Genomic DNA, 24416 nt, shown 5'->3' on the forward strand with positions numbered 1-24416 from the left:
TTCCTAAGGTGGTTTCATCTCGATCGGACTAACGGTTTCGAAGATACTTGCGAATGTTGTTTAAACGCTAAATCACAATGTTGCACTACTATAAGGCAAAACCTAGCATGTTTGGTATCATTGGACTCGGCAAGGATTCAGAAATCCAAGGAGATTTTCACTCCTGTGAAAATAAGTCAATCACATCCAAAGTTATAAGCATGTAAATAATTTTTTTTGGTCCAAAACTTCTCAGACTCCTTCAGGGCATTGTGCCAATGGCCCATACTGAGTTTCGTAATGATACGTTCATGCATTCGTGAAATACAGCATTTTAATACACAATTCAAAATGGCCGACGCCTAAAATGGCCGATATGGGAAAATTGGATATCATTTAACATGATGCCCGAATCTAACGACATTCCGTTCAGAAGTTATAACCAAAAATAGCCATTTTTCATATCTCCGGACCAGTAGGTGGCGATGCGCTGAGACGCAGCATGTAACCTCAGGTCATGCTTGTGATGACATGGACCAAGTTTGAATATGATAGAGGAGATAGAGCCTTATGTCTATTTTCACAAGCGCTAAGTACAATTTGGTTACACGTTTTTTACAGTTTTGACAAATCAACTTGAATTCCACAACTTTTTGTCGGCATGGTCTGAAGATGATCTGGTTCAATTTTAGTGAAAATCAGAGCAACGGCCTAGGAGGAGTTAGAAAAAGTTTTCGGAAAATTCAAAATGGCGGGAAAATTTTCATGACAGAAAATGATGTCATAGGGTGCAATCGAATCGTCTTGAGCCAAGGAATCAGAGGGAAAATGAAAAAGAATTTTGTTTCTAGCTTTACTAAGGTGAGAGTGACTGTTATGTGGATGTGGGCATTACAGAAGGGCATGTGGTCCGTGCATTTAAATTATTTTACATTATTTTATCTTAAATAATTTAAACCAAGGCAGCTCACTTAAGTGAGAAACTTTGCAAGTTTTTCTGTTTCTCAAAGGACATTGTCTCTGGTCTTCTTTTAAAGAAGGTAAAAACAACAAGACTGAAAAGTTTGTTTGGTGTCCTCAATGAAGTTCATAACTAAATACAGGAAAAGTAACGCTTCTTTCCTTTGTGCCGTAAAAAAAAAAAAAAAAAAAAAGCCAGCATATTCCATTCTTATATCCCAAAAATTTTCTTTCTGCAAACTTTAGATGACAGGCCTTGGAGAGCCGGTGGGTTTAGTTGAAACACGGAGCTGTTTCCATATCCGGCAGAATTCCTCCTTGTATCAAGGTACAATTTAAAGAGCTGAAATCCCCAAGGTCCATTGTCAGGACAGCAGCAGGGGGACATTTCCCAGCATGCACTGCACAATAACACTCCCTACCTGCCAGTCTGAATGTTGAGTGACAGTATCTCATCAGGGGGTGAGAAGTGTGTTTTTAACAGGTGCATTAATTCATCCTGCGGTGCGGAGAGGAAAGAAGATCCTGAAAACAAAACAGCTCAGAAAAGATCAGCGGGTGGGCGGATGAGAGGAGAGATACAACTGTGCCCTCTTTCCACAGAGCAGCAGCAACTTATCATAAGTTATAATGTGAAGAAGAGTTGAGCTGTATAATGTCAGTGTCTGCTGTGACTTCTGATAATGTCCTTGTGTTTTAGGTTTACTCGCTGCGAAACCAGTCCATTTGATGCTTGAGTTCCGGCTTGTTTCTTGATGTTTTTGTTTCTGATGGATACTTCCAGCAGGATAACACTTCATGTCAAATCATCTCAAACTGGTGAACATGACAGTGAGTTCACTAAACTCAAATGACCTCCACAGTCACCAGATCTCAGTCCAATAGAGCAGCTTTGGGATGTGCTGGAACGGGAAATTCGCATCATGGATGTTCAGCCGACAAATCTGCAGCACCTGTGTGATGATATCATGACAAGATGGAGCAAAATCTCTGAGGAATGTTTCCAGCACCTTGTTGAATCTGTTACATGAAGAATTAAGACAGTTCTGAAGGCAAAAAGGGGTCCAACCCGGTACTAGCAAGTGAACCTAAGTGGCCGGTGAGTGTATATATATATATAGAGAGAGAGAGAGAGAGAGAGAGGCCTGTATGTAGTTGTGCTTGCAGATAGCATCATTTGTTTGCATGCACTCTCTGAAAATCGGGTAGTGGTACATACACAAACAAAACAAATTGCACACAATGCAATTTGCACAGCACCGTGATAGGAAAGTTAAATGCACCAGGCAAATGACTTTTGTCAATTCATTGCATGCTATAATAAGACTCATTTGCAAAGACAGAAGGTATGTTTGCACTAAAAATAATCACAATTCTTTTAAATACTCACGATGCAGCTCTGTTGCATTTAGCTCTTGCTTTAAGGTATAGTTCACCCAAAAATTAAAGTTATCCCATGATTTACTCACCATCAAGCCATCCTCTTCTTTCAGATGAACACAATCTGAGATATATTAAAATATATCCTGGTTCTTCCAAGCTTTATAATGGTAGTGCAAGAGATTTTGAAGCCAAAAAAGTGCATCCATCCATCCATCATAAAAGTAATCCATACAGCTCCAGGGCCTTCTGAAGTGAAGCGATGGGTTTTTATAAGAATTTTAAAAAAAACAACAACTTTTAACTATAATAACTAGCTTCCGGCAGACGGCCATACACATCGATTTACGGTGAAAGAGTATCCTCTGACGTGACGTAGGATGTAGGAGTAGCATAAGCTTTGACGTCTCTCGTGGTTTAAACAAATAGGGCTGTGCAACAAACTCAGGCTCTTCTTCTCTTATATCAAAATCCTCTGACATTTCTCTTTAAAAATTCTTGGTTTAGACTTCTAGTTCATGACCGGTGTTTTGTTTTGCTCTATCCTCTGCACTTCCACGTTCGTCATTGCGTCGTGCGTCGTGTCAGAGGTCACTCTTCCACCGCAAATCAATGCATACGGCTGTCTGCCGGAAGCTAGTTATTATAGTTAATAAAGTTTTAAATATGGATATTTTTCTTACAAAAACCCATCGCTTTGCTTCAGAAGGCCTTTATTAACTCCCTGGAGCCGTGTGGAGTACATTTATGATAGATGAATGCTCTTTTTTGGGTGCATCCACCATTACAAAGCTGGGAAGAGCAAGAAAATTATTTAATATAACTCTGATTGTGTTTGTCTGAAAAGATAGTCAAGTAAATCATAGGATAATTTTCATTTTTGGGTGAACTATCACTTTACGATGACTGTTAAGACACTAAGTGCAGCAATGGGTTTTGACTTCTGCTTTGACCTCACTGCATCTGAACTAGTGTGTTTCCTCACTGTGTTGAAGGTCACTGCCTGACGCAGCACAGGCCACGTCCACGGATCCGCTCAGACAGCTCTAGACTTCCTGCAGTGATTAACGGCTGCTAAAGCGCCAGGCCGGACACAGTTAATGTCACCGGGATTATCGCTCCCGTCCCGCCGAACGAAGCTCGCAGATGCCGTAAATCTCCTGTCACGACGTCCGTTTCCATTAGCCGTATTTCATCACTCACTTAAGGTGAGAACTTTCACTTTTTTACTCTCGTGCAGCAGCTGTAAATCTGGAGAAAGGGAAGAAGAGAGACTCTGGCTTATTGGTTCTCTAATGGTCCATTATCATAGCGTTGTAATGTCATTGTGCTCCTAATAGGAGCTTTAATTACTGGGTAAGATAACATGATCTGGAAGTGCAGCCAAAATTATGTCTCACTAGAGTTACGTTTATTTATTGTACTTTTTTTTTTTTTTTTTGCATATTTCAATATTTCAAAATTTGTTTGTTATGTGCTATGTAGGACCTAAAACTAAGGTCTGTAAAATATTTTTTTGCATTTTCTAACATTGTCATATTCTTCAGCACCTCTATTTCCAGGCCAAAAAGCATCTTCAAAGCCATGTTTAGAGCATGATATCTTGAGAATTATGATTGCTGGCCTCATAAGAATTGGCAGAAACATAGATAAACATGTTCACTTCAAGTCCAAATGACTTAGATTCCCCTCAGGTTACCAATATTTTCAGAACTGGCCTCTAAAGTTGGAAAAAAGTGAAAAAAATCTAGAGGTCGGTATTGGGACTTTAACCACACCCATTAAAAGACTAAGGATGCTAAAATATGTGATTTGATTTTAAATCATGTGGCTTTAATTGACTTTATGTCAGTCTGTCAGTTTTCTGTCATGATCAGAATATGAAATGTTAACATATTAGTCAGATATGATACAATATTTTACACATTTTCTGGCACTAATTTGACAGTGTTGACTATAGACTCTTGAAAAGTAGCATGGGAGTAAGTTTATATGTGCATTATATGTGTAACATTAACAACAAATACAGTGAACAATCAGATGATTATCAATGTCGAACACTGTTGTGCTGCTTCATATTTTTGTGGAAACTGAAATACGAGTTCAAAAGAACAGCATTTATGTGAAACAGAAATTTTTTGTAACATTTTAAAAGTCTTTACTGTCACTTTTGATCAATTTAATGCCTCTCACTGAATAAAAGTCATACAGTAGCTTCCACAGTAAACCATCCCTGTACCGTTAATAATTATAGCTCGCGTTCATCTTTGAATGTTCTCGGTGAAGGTGTATGATAGCTCCATAATGTGGGTCCCTCTTCAAATAGCAATTAAATCAAGCTATTTATCATAACTAGACATGGAGTCCATTAGTGCATACTTTGAACTGAAAGAATCATGTCTCATACGCATATTAATGTAATGTAAAAACCGTGTTGACATGCATCCATTAATCATATGTCATGTCTGCAATACAGGGCCACGACTGACACGTTTAATATGTGCTGTAATCTATATTACTCATTAAATGTGATTCAAATGAAGGTATCAGTGCTGTGGACTGAAATATTAATAACAGTACGACACATATTGTGCAAGAATATTGTGTCCATGTGTGAATAAATGATGCCCTACCTTTCCACTGGCACCGACTGAAGTGAATTTAAACCATCTGTGACTGCTGCAAATGTCACATGCACACTCGACTAGCTGCGAGCGCACCGAGGAGCAGAGGAGACGAATATGTTTATGATGTTTGTGACTCTGTAACCCGTGACACAATTTACACCAACTAAACCAGTGAAATGTGAAATGAGCTTGTTTGTGTGTCAGCTGAGGGAACAGAGGAAGAAAAGTCACCAATGAGATCTTTAAAATTCCACTTTCGTCAAGACAGCAGTGAGATTAAATGGAGAACAAACTTAGACTTTGACACTTCTTTATCACAGCTATCATTATTTGATATTATTGCTGTAACCTTTGTTATACTGATGTTAAAGACCCCTGTAGTCAATAATTTTATCCCTTAAAACTCATGTTTGATCACCAAAATGACATATTTAAATGTTTTTTTCCTTGGAAAAAAAAAAAATTCTTCATGCCTTAAAATAGCTTGAAATGTAACTCTACACCCTTGCCTCATTTAGTATACTCGGTTCTATGAATATGCAAATTAGCCCCGCCTCCACTCACTCACATCAGTTCAGAGATCCACTTGTTGAGGATCACATGTTGGTTGTTTGTGATGTCACAGACACCAGCGATTTAAAACCTCATTTTTGAGACTGTCTATGGTTTACTGCAGTTTTAAAGAGAAAATACTCAGCAATGGTGTTGATTTATGAATTTGAACATGGTTTGTCTTAAAGCATATTAAAAACACCGCATAGACATATAAACAACATTAAAAACTTGATTTTCACCACAGGGGGACTTAAAATTACTGTTAACTTTAGCAAGTATTTGGAAAGGCTGCACTACATACAGTAAGTAGCCTAAACGAATGACTAAATAGCTATTTGACTATTGAATAATGTTATCTAAGAGGTGCAGTAACTTGTATATTTTGATAAAAGATTATGAAGATGAATATTCTTTCTTTAAAATTATGTGCACTGATGAATTATTCACAATTAGACCAGGAATTTGTTTTAAGGACAGAAATGTGATCCATTTTGATTTCATGTTGCATCATAATAAAATAATTTTGGAAAAAAATAAAAAATTCAATGCAGCTTGATGCATTCAGATTTTTGAGTTCTCTCAACTATTGTCCTAAAAGTTGTCCTAACTAACACTACATTGTTTTCTCGATATGCATTTGTTTACCAAATGCAAAATGCCTCATTCAGCCAATAAATTAATACAGCAAACTACAGATTTCTTGCAATTTCAATTTCTAAAACAATAAATTGATCTATAATTTTGGTAGCTATACATACACTCACCGGCCACTTTATTAGGAACACCTCGCTAGTACCAGGTTGGACCCCTTTTTGCGTCCACCATGTGAGCGGACAGATCGGATATTCCCCTGTCAATGCGAGTCATATACCATTGAAAAAGCAATGGTGGTGATTGACGTCAACACTGATTGCGATCACATGACTCTTTTCAGTGGCACAATGGGGGATGAAGGCTCAAACCAACGCTTTGCTGACCTTTAAAGATGGTGCGGAAAGCAAAAGCTTGTATTATCCTTTCATCTGCGTCTATTGCAAATCGTGCTGTTTTTACTTACTTTTCAGCCTAAGTTTTCCGGCTCAGTACGTCTACCTTGGGTTGTTTTGCCAAGTGCATAGTGTAAATGTAGGTATCGGATATCGGTCACTTTTTAAAGAAGTCAGCTAATCGGAATTGGGCATCAAGACCTGCAGTGTAAATGCAGGTTTATTTTCCATTTAATTATTAGCTTTTCATCGACTCACAAATCCCCACTTGGGAAACCCTGAGTTTGAAGAATATCACATTATGGTGGTGAATGCAGTTGTGTGTTGTGCCTTTTTACAGTGTTAAGCAGCATGGCTCTGATTCAATCCCGTCTGTGCTCTTCTGCCTTACAGCTCCACACCCTGAGATCCATCGATTTCCACCCTGCCGTTCTGACCGACTCTTTCACTTATAAATCCTCAGGGTCAGTTTTGGTCCTTCTGAAGAGTGTCGGTCCTTTGAGGGCTATTACTCCACTTCACTTCACTACTGTGTTCTTTACAAAAGCCCCATGAAGTCAGAACTGGAGTTTTGTGACTTTTAGTGCATGTGTGTTATCTTTGAGATCAAATTTGGACAAATTTATATTATGCATTTAAATGATTATTTTTTAATGATTACATTTACATGAGCATCAATAATGTGATTATTTCCAATAATCAGAGTAAGGACTTCATCGCAGTAAATTGTTTACATGACACAAGCAAACCTTTTCACTCCCATTTACATGTGATTTTCAATATTCTGATTATTCTCTAAGAATTATAGTTATGTTTGCTGCCATTATTCACATAATACCCAATCACTGACAGTGTCGTGACAAATCTGATCCTCCCTCGATATTGGGTCTCTATCAACTATCAGTTAATGATTATACTAAGCACATTCAAACTATATTAATTTAAAATATGTATAACTTACTATATAGTGCATAATAAAACAAACTGAACATAATTTATTTCACTTGATAAACTGTTAATACTAATAGCCTATTTAATAATTAAACATCATTACATTCTATTTATAACTGAAATATTTGGACATTTAACACTTAATTTAACACATAATTACATTAAAGATGATTGTGAAGACATGTAGGGTAAGTGCAAATGCATATATAAACTAAGCTATCAGGCTAATCGGGTATCTGTATGCTATGCTAGAACATAAGCTAACTAATACAGACATTATTATGTAGTTCAAACAGCATTTATAATAACATGATTTTGTAGGAATTGTAATCAGGCACTAAAGAGAGTACCTATTAAAAGTAATTTGAGCCAATGGGGTCCTAACAGGACATTTTTAAAAGATTCTCCTTTTGTGGTCTATAAAAGAAAGAAGGGTATATGGCATTAGAACAACACCAGGGTGAGTAAATGACTTTATTTTCATTTCAGGGTGAACTATCCCTTTAAAGAGACTTTGATTTATATCCACATGGACATTAATCTACATAAAAACAGAACACAAAGCTGAAAGTGAAGCTGTAAACTGCTTCAATGATCTGGATTCAGTCAGAATTACTAAATAGAAAGTGTTTGTGTTTAACTTTCTTTCAGTCTGACAGACATATTTTGTTATAATGGTTGAGTAGATCTCTCCCGTATTTTATGCTGCCTCATAAAAGCCTTTTTTGCAAAAGATTATGTTGCTAATTAGTTTATTTTTGTTTATCTTTTTGCAGTAAATGCTGGAGCGGATAATATTGAGCAGAAGAGACTTCTTTCAAAAAAAAAAAAAAAAAAAAAGATTAATAAATAAAAAAAAAAAAACGGACACAATCGGAATATACTGTATACTTTACTGGTAATATATATATATATTGCATTTTTTCTCTTTATTTGGTTGTACACCTGACTTTTTTTAGTTTTTGGACGTGCATGCTTTCTATGATTGATTAAAATTCACATTAATAATGATAAATCTTAATTATCTTTCAGATTTTAGAACTACAAAGTGAACACCTTTAGTAACTGTCATTTTATGGACCGTGGATGAAGAACACTTCATTTCCCAGGATGCTTGGAAACCTTCAACAAACAGCTAAAATGTTTCTCTTCTTGCTTGTTTTGTTGTTGTGTCAGACTTATGAAATTCTTCTGTTGTGTTTAAATTCAGTAAATTGAAACTGACTTCCTATAGGGGGTGTGTCAAATTCAATTCAAATTCACACTCGTGTATTTCAGAGGAGCCAAGTCTTAAATATTTAGTTTTGACCCATCTGATGTTCTTTCTTTTCTCTTCATTTTGTTGTACTAGTGCTAAAAGCCTGTCTTTGAAGTGAAAAAAGAGAAAAGAATATGAAATGAAAGGAATATGAAATTACCCAGTGATGTCCAAACTCATAAGTAGCCTATGACCTTCCCAGGAGGAGCGTGACGGCAGCGTTTGATTTTCTCTGCTGAGGTCTTCATGAGATGCTTCATGGTGAGACCTTTCAACTCTTTGAATAAGCCCACACTCTCCACACGGCTGCGGAAGTTATTCGGACTTCAAAAGGTCAAACTTAACATTTGAAAACTTAAGTGGTGCCTCATGTATAGAGAACAATACCAAACTAATCCATATAAAACACTGCAGACTGAGGAATGCAAACAGACAGAGCTTTAGCATTTTAGCTAGCCTCAAAAGCTCATTATGATCAGATTTTAACATTTTACTGCATGTTGAAAATGTATTTGCTAAAGCATTCTGACTGGTTGTCTGTGGTAGATAACACCGTGGCTCTGGTCCCTCCTGGGATCTTTTATAGGTCACTTCGAAAAGTAGTCCAAAATATTGCACTTATAGAAAATTACCATGGCATAGGGGGAGAGTGGGGTAAGATGAGCCATTTTTTACTTATGTGGTCCTCAAGATAAGGGTAAATGAGGCAGAATATATCGGTGACAAAGGGTTCTAAAAATATGGCTTCTTATAAAAAAAAAGTGTTTCTGTAGCTCAGTTTATCACTGGTTGGGGTAAGTTGATCCGAGTCAGTGGGTAAGTTGCACCATCTGGGTGTAAACTGACTATCTAGCTGAATCTGATTCAAACCCATGTGAAATTTTAAAGATACGTGATTTTTAAAGATACATCCTGATTGACATGGAGGTGAGTAAATTATCAGGGAATTTTAATTCTGAAGTGAACTAATCCTTTAATTAATATGTGTTTAACAGGGGAAGATTCCTCAGGCCATAATGCTTGTCAGAATATTGATGAAAAACATACAACGCTGAAGCAAAGTTGCTGTAAATGAATGAAGGCCAAAACCCAAGACTTGTGAACTTCTTCAGAGCAGGTTTAGCAGCAGATCTCATTCACACAGACGCTGCTCTTTGTTGTTTGCTGCCGATGTGTTTGAAACAGAAGGTGTCGTGGGATTCCCTGAGAAAGGATTAAGACTTACACGTGGCTTCCTTCGCTAACCTGAAGTGTTGGGAAAGATGGGAATACTTCAAACCGAAGCAAACATCACAGTCTGTCATTTTAAAGCACTCACAGAGTCACCAGCCTGCGGTGGATGAAAACCGAGAGCGTCTGGGGCAGAAGTTGTTGACGTTGAGATGAGGAAAATAGGGCATCGGAAAGGGGTTTCACTTTGGCATTGCTGAAGCTGTATATCAGTGTTTAAAATTTAATCTCCAGCAATCCCAAAATCACAGGCACGTTTTACAGCACATCGGGGTGCAACTTTGTTAACAAAACCTTCAAAATGTATCGAAGGTATTGAGCCGCAAGCAACGCAGCTACACTACACACATCCCTAGACTGTCCTGACTCTTATTGATGGCTCACTAACTGCTAGCTCAACTATTGAGCTGGACAAGCTTCATAAATCAAGCCAATCCCGTTACATGTGTGTTGACGTCTCAAGGGAAGCTGAAATTTGCATTATGGGGCTTTGCAGACGGCTACTAGTGAAAGCTTGCGTGTATATATAAATTGTTATAATATAAACTGTAATATAAACAAGAACAATTAGCATTTTGATTGCAAATACAAAATATTTCATCAATATATTTATATGAAAGTATATGTATTAAAACATTTCAAATAATATACACAGATAAATCATTCACAATAAGACCAGGAAAACACTTCACAATAGGGTTTCATTTGTTAACATTAATTTACTAACAATGGAAAGTACCTCTAATATGCATTTATTAATCTTAGTTAATGTTAATTTCAACATTTACTAATACATTGTTAAAGTTGTATCTTTTAATATTATTTTAATGGATCTGAGCTGACATGAACTAACAATGAACAGTTGTATTTTTATCAACTATTGTTAACAAAGATTAATAAATACAAATGCATTGCTCAATGTTATTCATTTTAGTTAAAATGCAAAAAAAAGATGCTTTTAACTCATCACTTTAACTTTTCAAAATGATTTCAACTTCATTTTTTTTAATTTTTTTTAAGTTATACAAGACTCAACTAGATTAAAAAAAATAAATAGTTGAAATGACTTGTACAGCCAATTTGGTTATACTTTTTAATTATAATTATAAATTATAATTTTAAGGCAGCAACTGATCTTTAGTTTTTAAGCTGAGTTACAGTAGGGGCAATATTTTACAGTGCAAATAGGACCTTATTGTAAATTAAAAATGGTAAAATTCATGTTGAGTTTATCAGTTCCTTCAAATCACTAACCTTACATATTAACTATAATAATAGTGATGCTTGTTTTAGCATAAATAATGAATCAAAAATCGATACATCTCTAGAGGTTTCTGTATCTCTAATCCACACTTTTCTTAAATGAATTTTACCTCACATCACATCTGTCATCTCCAGTCTCTTTTCATTTATTTTCGACTAAAGTACGGAAAGAGAAATGTCAAGCTGGAATTATATAAATCCACTGACAGAAACGCACACGAGAAGAGAGACATCTGATCCTGTCATGTTTGACCACATGAGAAGGTACTGTAGACTGCAAATGCTTTAGTTATGGGTCAATCCCTCAAAGTAAAAGTGACATAAAAAAAAAATCATAATTTTGTGCTGGTAAACCCTATGTTATTGGGACAAAATGTCCCCAAAAAGATGTCCTTGTCCTTGTGGGGACATTTTTTGGTCCCCATGAGGAAATAAAGCACTGAAACTCATGGAAACTCTGTGTGTGTGTGTGTGTGTGTGTGTGTTGTTGCTTTACTAAGTGATCAGACTGACACTTTTTTGCAGACAGATGATAAAATTGGTGGAAAAAATCCTGCGGCAATGTGCTAAAAACTAGCAGAACATCTTATCAACAACATAGCAACATTTTAGCATTATGACACTGTTTTGGCACCACTCATATTTTCTTTTTTGAAATCAAGAGTTGGCATGTTTTTATATTTCCATTTTATGGCAGTTTTCTAAAAATGTTTGATTATTTTTGAGCTACACTATGTGCACCACATTTCTAAACAAAAAGTTATGAAGAGTGTGAAGAGAAGTTAAGAAAACTGCACAGATGGCTTCGGTTGGAGATCAACCGAGAGTCAAGAGGAAAGTCGATATATCTTTCACATTTGCGGGTTTGTCTCAAAGTCACCGTGGCACGGAATGAAAACAAAGCCCTCGATGTACTCTGTGCTTACTATTAATACAAGTCAATTAAGTGCACTAATGAAAGTGTGGGCGTCAGGCGTGGGCTCGCTGGCAGCGGGAGTGCAGACTGCTGATAATGGCCAGGATAATTTGTTTAATTGGTGTCATTACTGAAGCACAGAGATTCTCAGCATGGAACAGCTCAGAGTTTTGCTGTTAGCTGCACCTCTGCAGTGGTGCTCTTCATTTCAACAACACCTGACACCGGTTCAGTAGTGGCACTACAAGCCAGGGCTTCTCCAGCTCTTCCCCCACTTATGAGGGAACCCTGTCCTAAAATATAAAAGAAATGTGTATTTTATAAATGTGGTGTAAGATATACATTTTTACATTGTAATTGTATTAAAGTAAAAACAAATTATTACAATGTGGAAAATGTTAAAATATATTCCAAAATGCAATGCATCCTTATCCTATCTTTTATTTTAAGCACCATGATTTACCAGTTAATAGTATATTATTATAGCATTGGAATATTTGTGGTTTCATGTTGTGTGTTGTATTGCATACTTGCACATTTGGTTGGTTGGTTGATGGGTTGGGGTTGGTTGGTTGGCTGGTTGGTTGGTTGGTTGGTTGGTTGTGGTTGATGGGTTGGGGTTGGTTGGTTGGTTGGTATTGGTTGGCTGGTATTGGTTGGTGGGTTGGTTGCGGTTGGTTGGTTGGTTGGTTGGTTGGTTGTGGTTGATGGGTTGGGGTTGATTGGTTGGTTGGTTGGTGGGTTTGTTGGTAATGGTTGGTTGGTTGGTGGGTTGGTTGTGGTTGGTTGGTTGGTGGGTTTGTTGGTTGGTTGGTGGGTTGGTTGGTTGTGGTTGATGGGTTGGGGTTGGTTGGTTGGTTAGTATTGGTTGGTTGGTGGGTTGGGGTTGGGGTTGGTATTGGTTGGTTGGTTGGTTGTGGTTGGTTGGTGGGTTTGTTGTTAGTGGTTGGTTGGTGGGTTGGTTGTGGTTGGTTGGTTGGTGGGTTTGTTGGTAATGGTTGGTTGGTTGGTTGGTGGGTTTGTTGGTAATGCTTGGTTGGTTGGTGGGTTGGTTGTGGTTGGTTGGTTGGTGGGTTTGTTGGTAATGGTTGGTTGGTGGGTTGGTTGTGGTTGGTTGGTTGGTGGGTTTGTTGGTTGGTTGGTGGGTTGGTTGGTTGTGGTTGATGGGTTGGGGTTGGTTGGTTGGTTGGTATTGGTTGGTTGGTGGGTTGGGGTTGGGGTTGGTGTTGGTTGGTTGTGGTTGGTTGGTGGGTTTGTTGGTAATGCTTGGTTGGTTGGTGGGTTGGTTGTGGTTGGTTGGTTGGTGGGTTTGTTGGTAATGGTTGGTTGGTTGGTGGGTTGGTTGTGGTTGGTTGGTTGGTGGGTTTGTTGGTTGGTTGGTGGGTTGGTTGGTTGTGGTTGATGGGTTGGGGTTGGTTGGTTGGTTGGTATTGGTTGGTTGGTGGGTTGGGGTTGGGGTTGGTATTGGTTGGTTGGTTGGTTGGTTGTGGTTGGTTGGTGGGTTTGTTGTTAGTGGTTGGTTGGTGGGTTGGTTGTGGTTGGTTGGTTGGTGGGTTTGTTGGTAATGGTTGGTTGGTTGGTGGGTTGGTTGTGGTTGGTTGGTGGGTTTGTTGGTTGTGGTTGGTTGTGGTTGGTTGGTATTGGTTGGTTGGTTGGTTGGTTGTGGTTGGTGGGTTGGGGTTGGGGTTGGTATTGGTTGGTTGGTTGGTTGGTTGTGGTTGGTTGGTGGGTTTGTTGTTAGTGGTTGGTTGGTGGGTTGGTTGTGGTTGGTTGGTTGGTGGGTTTGTTGGTAATGGTTGGTTGGTTGGTGGGTTGGTTGTGGTTGGTTGGTGGGTTTGTTGGTTGTGGTTGGTTGTGGTTGGTTGGTATTGGTTGGTTGGTTGGTTGGTTGTGGTTGGTGGGTTGGGGTTGGTTGGTTGGTATTGGTTGGTTGGTGGGTTGGTTGTGGTTGGTTGGTTGGTATTGGTTGGTTGGTGGGTTGGTTGTGGTTGGTTGGTTGGTATTGGTTGGTTGGTTGGTATTGGTTGGTGGGTTGGTTGTGGTTGGTTGGTTGTGGTTGGTTGGTGGGTTGGTTGTGGTTGGTTGGTTGGTATTGGTTGGTTGGTTGGTATTGGTTGGTTGGTTGGTTGGTTGTGGTTGGTTGGTTGGTTCGTTGGTATTGATTGGTTGGTGGGTTGGTTGTGGTTGGTTGGTTGTGGTTGGTTTGGTTGGTTGGTTGTGGTTGATGGGTTGGGGTTGGTTGGTTGGTTAGTTGTGGTTGATGGGTTTGTTGGTAGTGGTTGGTTGGTTGGTTGGTTGGTTGGTGGGTTTGTTGGTTGGTTGGTTGTGGTTGGTTGGTGTTAGTTGTGGTTGGTGGGTTGGGGTTGGTTGGTTGGTTGGTGGGTTTGGTTGTGGTTGATGGGTTGGGGTTGGTTGGTTGGTTGGTGGGTTGGTTGTGGTTGGTTGGTTGGTTGTGGTTGGTTGGTTGGTATTGGTTGGTTGGTGGGTTGGTTGTGATTGGTTGGTTGGTTGGTTGTGGTTGATGGGTTGGGGTTGGTTGGTTGGTTTATTTATTTATTGTTTGTGTATAGATACATGGCTTGCCTATAAAAAAATAAGGTAAAAAATAAACAAGTAAATATAAATACTAATTTTATTTATAAACATTTATACTTAAAAATAGTTATAATTATTTATGTTTATAAATATAGTTTATTGAACACACATTGATCTTCTGGGGCATGTTGTTACACTAGGGAAACCAATTGATAAAACAGCAAAAATATAAATGAATGTATAAGTTAACATCAAACATGAAAAAGTGTGACAACTTTCCCCAGTCTGACATTTATTAGTTTTTAGGAAGTCCTAAAAATACCATTTTGAATAAAGTGTTGAGGTTTAATTGTTTACCCAGCCGATATTGAAAAAATATAATGGTTCTGAGTCTGACATTAAAGTTAGATGGCATAATTCACAAAAATTACAATATTTTGAACTGTCTGAATCCAACACAAAACTACTGCTAGATAAAATAAAGAGAAAATTCTACAAAAACTATTAATTATATTATTTTCTACCAGTGTTGTTTTACATGAAAACATCAACAAGACAAGGAGAAAAGGTTGTAGTCTGATGGAGGCTCTTGAAAAGGTGGATGTGTCTGTCTAATGATTGTTTTACTTCAGCGACGTGACACCACATGGTACCTGCTATTTCAGGTTTGTTGTTTAGCGAGTTGTTTAGTTGTACAGGTCGTGGGTCACGGGTGAGGTGTAAACACACTAGTGGGCGGATGGTGAGATGAAATCAGTGCTGTTATTTCTGCATGGTTGTGCCAGGAAACATGGTATGAAGGGGAAGGAAATCAGAGTAAATCAGTAAATGCATGTGAACTGAAGGTCAGCAGGGGTTCAATGGTCACGGCTCAAAGCTGTAAGCCAGCAGGATTTATACCTGAATCCCGTACAAACTGCCCTGCCACAGGAGAGATGAAGGTTATAAAATCCCTGCCGTTTGTCTGATATCTGATACTCTATCCTTGAAAAAGACTTTCAATATCCCATTCGCAGGAATAATGCCACTTGTGCCTGAAAATTCATGATTTACAGTCATTAATTCTGTACTTTATGCCAAGAATAAATTAGTAATATTTCTAAAGTGGACTATCCAGTAGTGGCCAAAAGTGATGTCCGGAGGGAATATATGTTTTTTTAATGACCCTATAGGTTTGATCAAACAAACAAAATATGAGTAAAATATTTTATATATTTTTTAAAAATATATTTAAAACATGAAGGAAAAACTAAACACTAAACTTAGTTAAGGTATTTATCTGACAAAATTATTTGGCAAAAAACGGCAAATTACAGCTACAGGTTTTATTTTACTATACAACTTAATCACTTATTAATATTTCATTGGTTCTCTCGTTTTTGCATGTTCATTGCCAAAAATTATGTCTGTACAATTTGGCATGTTTCATTGCGTTATTACATATAACAGTTGACTCCAAGCACAACTACACGATATGCGCACAAAATCTTTAATACATTTTTAATAATATTTAACTAAAAGTTGATGAATTCAATTTTCTTAGGCTGGACATCACTTTTGGCCACTATATGGATCTCACATATGGATGCTTCTTTCCTCCTGGTATGTCTTTGCTCACAGTATGCGTGCAAACCTGGTCCACGCACTGAAGCGTTTTCACAGTCCTAACATGTACAACACAGCTTCTTGTGCAGACAGGGCACTTCCTGAAGAGCTCAATAAGGTTTTCTTCAAAAAAAAAAAAAAAAAAAAAAAAAAACTTCCTCATTTTATAATGTTGTGTTTCAATCACTGTGCTAAAATACAGCAATCACAAAAACATGAAAACGAATTAATGTCTGTGCCAAATGTTTATTGCTAATAATATTACCTAACAGCAGCAAGCAAATCAAAATGTACTCAATTACTCACCTCTCATCGTAGATTCTGTGGTTAGTCACTTCTGGATGAAAAGTGATGTCATCTGTAGCCTCTCTTCTAGGCCTTTTTACAGGTGTTGAAACAGCTAAAGGGTCTTCCTCAAAAGATATGAGAATGAGCTCATTCTCATTCTCATATCTTTTGAGGAAGGCCCTTTAGCTGTTTCAACACCTGTAAAAAGGCCTAGAAGATATGTTCGACATGATAGTACTGCAGCTAACATGGTGCTTCTTTTGTGTGCCTAATTATAAATCAATTCAATTAAATTCAATTGTATGAAAAAATTCAATTGAAAAATCAATTCTTATTCTTGCTTCTTCGCTCTGGTTTCCAAGTGTACTGTGTGGATGCTTGATGGGCGAATCAACATCTGTTTGGCATGTCGCATCTTTTGTGAATACCTCTATCTGGCACACCACCTCACAACACAAGTTGGGCCCAGAGGACAACGGCAACTGTTTTACAACCGTTTAAAAAAGTATAAAAGGCACGCATTTCATTTACAATATTCTAACAATAGCCCAGAGCACTGAAAACTACTTAGTAAGTTGTTAAGATTGAATATGTCTGCTCTGATAAAATCTAACTTAAAGGGTTAGTTCACCCAAAAATTAAATTTCTGTCATTAATTACTCACTCTCATGTCGTTCCACACCCGTAAAACCTTCGTTCATCTTCAGAACACAAATTTAGATATTTTTGATAAAATCCGATGGCTCATTGACAGCAAGATAATTAACACTTTCAATGCCCAGAAAGCTACTAAAGACATATTTAAAACAGTTCATGTGACTACAGTGGTTCAACCTTAATGTTATGAAGCGACGAGAATATTTTTTGTGCGAAAAAACCCCAAAATAACGACTTTATTCAACAATATCTAGTGATGGGCGATTTCAAAACACTGTTTCATGAAGCTTTGAAGCTTTACGAATCTTTTGTTTCGAATCAGGTTCGGAGCGTGTATCAAACTGCCGAAGTCACATGATTTCAGTAAACGAGGCTTCGTTACGTCATAAGTGTTTCAAAACGTTTCGAAATTTCAATGGTTCACTACTGGGGGGCGTGACTTTGGCAGTTTGATACACAATTCGAACGAACCACTGATTCGAAACAAAAGATTCGTAAAGCTTCGAAGCTTCATGAAGAAGTGTTTTGAAATCGCCCATCACTAGATATTGTTGAATAAAGTCATTATTTTTTTGTTGGTTTTTTTTTTTGTCGCACAAAAAGTATTCTCGTCACTTCATAACATTAAGGTTGAACCACTGTAGTCACATGAACTGTTTTAAATATTTCTTTAGTAGCTTTCTGGACATCCGAAAGTGTTAATTATCTTGCTGTCAATGGAGGCCTCACTGAGCCATCGGATTTTATCAAAAATATCTTAATTTGTGTTCTGAAGATGAACAAAGGTCTTATGGGTGTGGAACGACATGAGGATGATGATAAATATGATTACATTAGTGTGTTTTAGCAGTGAATTACACATCCAGTTTATGTGCGAATTATGCATGTAAAGAGCATTACAACTGCATGAATATGAATGTGAGATTCACTTTAATATGATCACATAATACACTGACAGACAGAGAATATACACTGTAAAAAAAAAAACAAAAAAAAACATAAAAGTGAGAAATAAAGGTAAAATATAAAACAATCATGTTGAATTTTTATGTAAATCATCACTAGCTTCTTGAAGCGAGAGAGAGAGAGAGAGAGAGACCGGCCAAATGAGGATGAGCATTGTATCTTCATCTGCTCCTTTCAGTAATTAAGACACAGATGTAAGTGCAGAAATAAGTATGAATATGAGATACTTATTTTGTATTTAGAGGACTATACAAAAAACACTAATGCTGTAATTAGTAATTGATTATTTATGCTATTCATCATGAAATGAATAAAAAATAATAACCATTAAAGTGCAGACAAAACGAACTAACAGCTCTAATTTAAACAGCGAAAGCTGATAGAGTATTGACAGAGACATCAGAAACACATTAAATAAAAGTTTACAATAAAATACAATAAAAGGGCACCCATTATGCAAAATCCACTTTTACAAGGTGTTTGGATATAAATGTGTGTTGGCAGTATGAACACAATCACCCTACAATGATAAAAATCCACCCACTCCTTTTTTTAATCCCCATTAATCCAAAGCAGTCTAAGTAGACAAGCCGTTTTGATTCTCTGAGTAATGTGACGTCACATTCCTCATGCCCCTCCCACAGCCACTGACTGACAGTCCTGCATTACCATAGTTTCCGCCCTCAACGAGCTGTACGCTGTCCGCCATTTTCTCCGCGCTCGAGCGACAACAATGTCTGGTAAGTAATTGAGATGTTTTGTTGTTGGGTGTAAGAGTGAACATACAGTCTTCATTTACTGACATCTGAGCCGCTAAGCGCATTGGATTAGTTTTATTTTCGAAGGGAATGCGCCACAGATCTAATATACACATACGATTTCTGTAACGTTGCCTGCTATTTACGTTCACAGACATAACTGACTGTGTTTATGTGAATTGTGTGTGTTTTTGACAAAACCTTGTGTGTGCTTCAGATAAGTGCGCTCAGAAAATGATCCATTAGAAGTTTAATCTGATATAGCTTTAAAATGAGTGGAAATAATAAACTTTAATGAAGAAAGAAGAACTATGCTATATCTGTGAGAGTGATCGCGATATAGATGATAATCAAAACCAAGCAGATGTCTTTTTAATATATGGCAGAGAATCCGATTAAGACGGGAACTGTGATGGTAGAGAGGGGGCGGGGCACAACAGCTCATTTGCATCTAAAGACACATGCATGAAAACAGCCTGTTCTTGACTGTAGTCAGAAATGGGTATTTACAACATGGATTTATAAATGATCTGTGAGGTATTTTAAGCTGAAACTTCACAGACACATTCTGGGGACACCAGAGACTTATATTACATCTTGTAAAAATGGGCATAATAGGTGCTCTTTAAATTAAAAGTTGCTGTAATATTTTGAATGTTCTGTAATCGTTAATAAAAGATAAACATTAAAATCTGTCAATTTTAGGCCTATGAAATGTAAAAAACAAAAAAAATAAAAACATTTCTGTAATGCTGAATGGCTATAATTACAAATTTCATCCCCAGAAATTAAAAAAAAAAGGTATCAGTGTCGATCATACTGGCCTTTATTCATAGTATCTGTGTACAACAAACGTAAAAGATACTGTCTTAATGTCTTTAGCTGCATTAATTTGGAGATTCAAATGAAATTTTGAAATTTAATGTTGGGTGTGATTCATCCCAGTTAATTACAGAAAAATGTGCTGTTAATTTGTTTACTTGGTTGACAGCACTATAGTTTCTGCATATTTTATGCAGTCAAAATATTATGTCATCACAACCAGTCCATCTTCCCAGACCAGCTCAGACTAAACTAGTCCCTTCAGGTTTTTGTGATGTCTGAATACTGAGATTCTGCCGGCAGACCAGTACACACAGGAGAGGGTCTGAAATCAGTCTCACACTCAACAAGAAACAAGGAGTAAACCAAACAGGAAGAGACTGAAGAAAACGTGAAGTAAACAATAAGAAGAAACTTAGTGAAATAAAGGGCAGATAAAGCACCAGCAGAGTGAATATGAAAACAACCCAAATATGATGATCTGGTTTTCTGGATGCGGGAGAGTGACAATTGGCACAACATGAAATGCAAGAAGATATTATCCATGTGATCACTGACACAATGAACACAAATTGAACAACCAATAAGTAATAATTATACAAAAAAATCTCACCAATAATGATACAGAGAAACACAAGTATGTAGAAAATGATGAAACAAGGTGAAAAGAGAACAGAAGCAGTGCACAGTGGTTTTTTCACTGAGAGAATTCCCTCTAGCGCCACCAGCTGGTTCAGGAGCAGACCACAGGCTCTTAATGGCCATGAATAATAAAAAAAACAATCTAACCAATCATACCAGGAGAGCTGAACTACAAGAAGTTTAACCAGTATGTAGGGACTCAAGAAAAGCTCGAAAAAGTCAGTGAGGAGGAGGAGGATGATGAAGGCTGAAATACGGTGTCCATTCTTTCTGTGATGAATTAGATCGCTGACAGACCAAACAAGAGCTGGTAGACCTGCGCACGCACCAATGATGATGAAGATGGACAATCTGACCCTTATCTGTAGCAGGACAGGCACCAGCTTAAAGCCAACTGGATAATATTCCATATTCTAGTCTGTCTTTGATCTCTTTGCGATATCCAGCAGTTACAAAGCTCATAAAACCAGCTAAACATACAACTCCGAATCATCAGGCTGAAAAAATTCATGTATTCTAGTCTTTATTATATGCAGTGTTGGGTGTAAACGCGTTACTGTAATTAAATTACTTATCCACTGAAAAAGTAAAGTAAGGGATTACTGTTTATTTTTAGGTCATTTAATTACAGTTACTTATAATGTACTTGCGTTACATACTGTAAATTAGTTCAAGAGTTCTGTTTAAATCAATATTGAATTTAAAATCTAAATTTGTCGTCTAAAGGTAAAAGTGAACACTGCCTCTTTAAAATCGTTAGCTGTAGTGCAGTTGAGCGCACCAGTTGGCTGCGTAGTCGCTGTCTGAAGATGTCGGCAGAAGCGAGTGGCTGTTTTGCAGAATGGAAATAATCCAATTACTTCACTTTTTGACACAGGTAGGCAAGAACATTACGGTAAAATGCGCTCTCTGAGAGACAGGTCTTCAGTCAGCGCGCTCTCAACCAAAGCGCGCACACACAGCCGCCTCTCGTGAGTGTCAGATTTTCGTGGTTTATTACACATAAACGTTCAAATACACACACAGTTATGTCAAAATGCCCGCCTTGGCGTATATTCGCGTTGGTTATGTGAATGTGAACAGCATGTGTAACAGCATATTGTCTCCGTCCATTAGGTCTTAGTGACAGCAGCCTTTAAAACATGCTACTGTCTACTATTGGCTGTCTGCATTATAATTTATAAATGATAATCAAACAACAAAAGAAAAGCTTTAATAAGGATTAATCTATATTTAATTTATACAGTTATGACTATGCAGTTATTTTATATTTGATTATTAAATTTCTGTGGTATTTTTACTTACTAGCTACTATTAGACCTACCTGGAAAGAAAAAAAAAATATATATAGCATTGTTTTATTTGTATTTTTATATATTTTTACCGTGGTATCATCTTTGGTATCGAGTATTGTGCACTTTTGGTGGTATCGGTACCGACTACTAGATATAGTGACATCCCTATTTGTTACTAAAAAAATTAAGTATTATAAAGTAAATAAAAGTATTATAGTATATGTTTTAATACAGTTAAAATGTTTTAAAAAGCTATAAAAGGCTAAACTATTCCATGTTTGACTAAATTATTAAAAGAGTTTCCTTTCTATTGTCTATCCGGTCAAGGTTTATAGGGATTTTAAGAAGTAATTAGTAAGTTACTTATTGAGTAATTAAATTACTTTTCAGACAGAGTAATTATAAAAGTATTTTAAATACAACATTGATGATGTAATTAGTAATTAATTACTTTTTTTGAAGTAACTTACTCAACACTGATTATATGTCAGTTCATCTTTAATGACTTCAAGGGGAAAAATAAAAAATCAATAAACAACCATGTCTTACCTAGAAATATTCAGGAAATTTTTACAGCGCTGTGCTCATGGCATAAGAAAGTTTTCAGTCTTGCTTGATTTCCTCTCTCGTTCTGTCTGTGTTTTTGCTCTTTCTTCTTTTTTTCTACTGCTGGTTTCTGGTTGTTGGTTTATCTGCTGGTTTGATCTCATCTCTCACATCTGAGCTCTAACTGTGGTTTCAATAAAGAAGCACGAATAATCTTTACTTAAACCATCTTTACTTAAATGTTTAAAAGCATTCAATCAAATTTTATAGCACCTCTGTAAATGTAGTGTAGATAAATTAACTCTTTCCCCACCATTGCGGAGATTTTCCATCATTTACGGCTCAATGCTTCCCCAAAGATGGAATTTACTGGCTATCCATGTTTTCACTATACATAGAAGGTGCTATTATGCATCTTCTGAATCAGTTCAGGACCTCCAGATCAAAACACAGGTAAAGAAGAAGCAGAAACAAGCGATAGAAACAGACATTAGTGGCCTGTTACACGAAGCTGGTTTCAGTTGCTTCCCATCACTCAAAAAAATGATATGTTGGATTTACTTAATTTTTTTATGTCAACAGGTTCCACGTAATTTGGTTATGTTGCATTTAATTAACATTATTTATTTCAGTGAACTTAAATTTATTACATAAGGTTAACTCAATGCCATTTAGTTGAATCAGGTTAACATTCGTAATTTTGTCCAAAACCATTAAGTTTAATTATCCTAAAATTAATATCAAACAGAAATTAAAACAAGTAGTTCAGTTTAATTGATTAGTTTATTTAGTGAATGCATTCAGGAATAATTTTCACAACTTTTACAAAATCTCTGTAAAGACTTTTATTGTTAGGTGTTAGCCAGAAGATGGTTTTATTCCATCTATGGCATACCCAAAATAGTTGTTTTTTATTATTAAAACAACTTTAATAGTTGTTAGCAGGTCCTCAACCCAAGCACATGTTCTGCACTTCACCACAATGGTAACCCCAAAACTATTAACATAACAGAAACTTTTAAATACCAACATAATTGAACAGTAAACATTACAAAGTCTCTGCATTTTCTCATGTTGCTAAAAACTGCTTAAAATAACACTTTATTTCAACATTTACTTTACTTGATTGAAACATGTTATTTTAATATGAAAACATCAAGTTAGGTCAAAAAGTAATCATTTCAAGTCAATTTACCATGAAGCAATTAAATTTGAACCAGAAACCTAATACAATGGTGTTGAATCAAAATAAGTTGTTTAAATAAAGTGAACAGCATCAAAAAAGCATTAGTTTGAGCAAATTCTGTTTTTTCAGGCTCAAGAACATGGATTGGTTTTTAGTGGGTTTCATTACCATGGTATCTTATGCTACACAACTAACCTGCTCCAGAGAAGGTTTTATTCTGGATTAGAGATCGCAGACCAAAACTGGACCAATCATCTTTTAGTAAGGTGACATGTATCTTATGCAACAAAGCCACTTCCCCTGTATCTCTCGCTCCATATTAAAGCAGTTTAGACTGAAAATTGCCCATCTTTTGCTGCAAATTATGTATTATATTTATATTATTATATTATTAATATATTTATATTATTATTTATATTATTTTAGAGATTTCATCTGGTCTTGATGAAATATATGACTGAGTATCACTGGCATAACAGTGGAAACTAATTCCATGTTTTCTTATAACATTACCAAGTGGCAGCATATATATTGAAAATAACAGAGGGCCTAACACAGATCGTTGCGACACTCCATAATTTACTGATGTTATCTTCGATTTTTCCCAGTTTACATAAACAAAATGATAACGTTCTGATAGGTACGATCTAAAACACCTTAATGCCTGTCCCTGAATACCAATGTAATTTTGTATTTGATCTAAGAGTATTTTACGATCTATAGTGTCAAATGCAGCACTACGAGCATAGTTTCTGTGCTATGATGAGGCCTGATTTCTGACTGAAATTTTTCAGAGATGATTTTTTTTTTTTTGCAAAAAGTAGCACAATTGAGCCAACACAACTTTTTCTAGTATTTTAGATATAAATAGAAGATTTGAAATGGGTTTGTAATTTGTTAATTCATTTGGATCTAATTGAGGTTTCTTCATGAGAGGCTTAATAACAGCTTGAACGTATTGGGACATGAGAAGAGACTTTTCTGCTGCAGCTAATAACTCTTTCAGTAGTT

General features: G+C 36.7%; 1 long non-coding RNA gene across 2 annotated transcripts; it reads left to right on the forward strand.

The window, feature by feature from the left end:
* Positions 1–345: 345 nt before the first annotated feature.
* LOC127502359 (uncharacterized) lies at positions 346–11633 on the forward strand. Of its 2 annotated transcripts, XR_007926842.1 has the most exons (7): positions 346–2038; positions 3315–3527; positions 6881–6951; positions 8215–8336; positions 8471–8580; positions 8790–8957; positions 9692–11633. It is a non-coding gene; the product is annotated as an uncharacterized LOC127502359 (long non-coding RNA). The 2 variants fall into 2 exon arrangements; XR_007926841.1 differs by having other exon boundaries at positions 8471–8957.
* Positions 11634–24416: the final 12783 nt, after the last annotated feature.

The sequence above is a fragment of the Ctenopharyngodon idella genome, chromosome 20, assembly GCF_019924925.1.
Source record: "Ctenopharyngodon idella isolate HZGC_01 chromosome 20, HZGC01, whole genome shotgun sequence".
Taxonomy (NCBI): domain Eukaryota; kingdom Metazoa; phylum Chordata; class Actinopteri; order Cypriniformes; family Xenocyprididae; genus Ctenopharyngodon; species Ctenopharyngodon idella.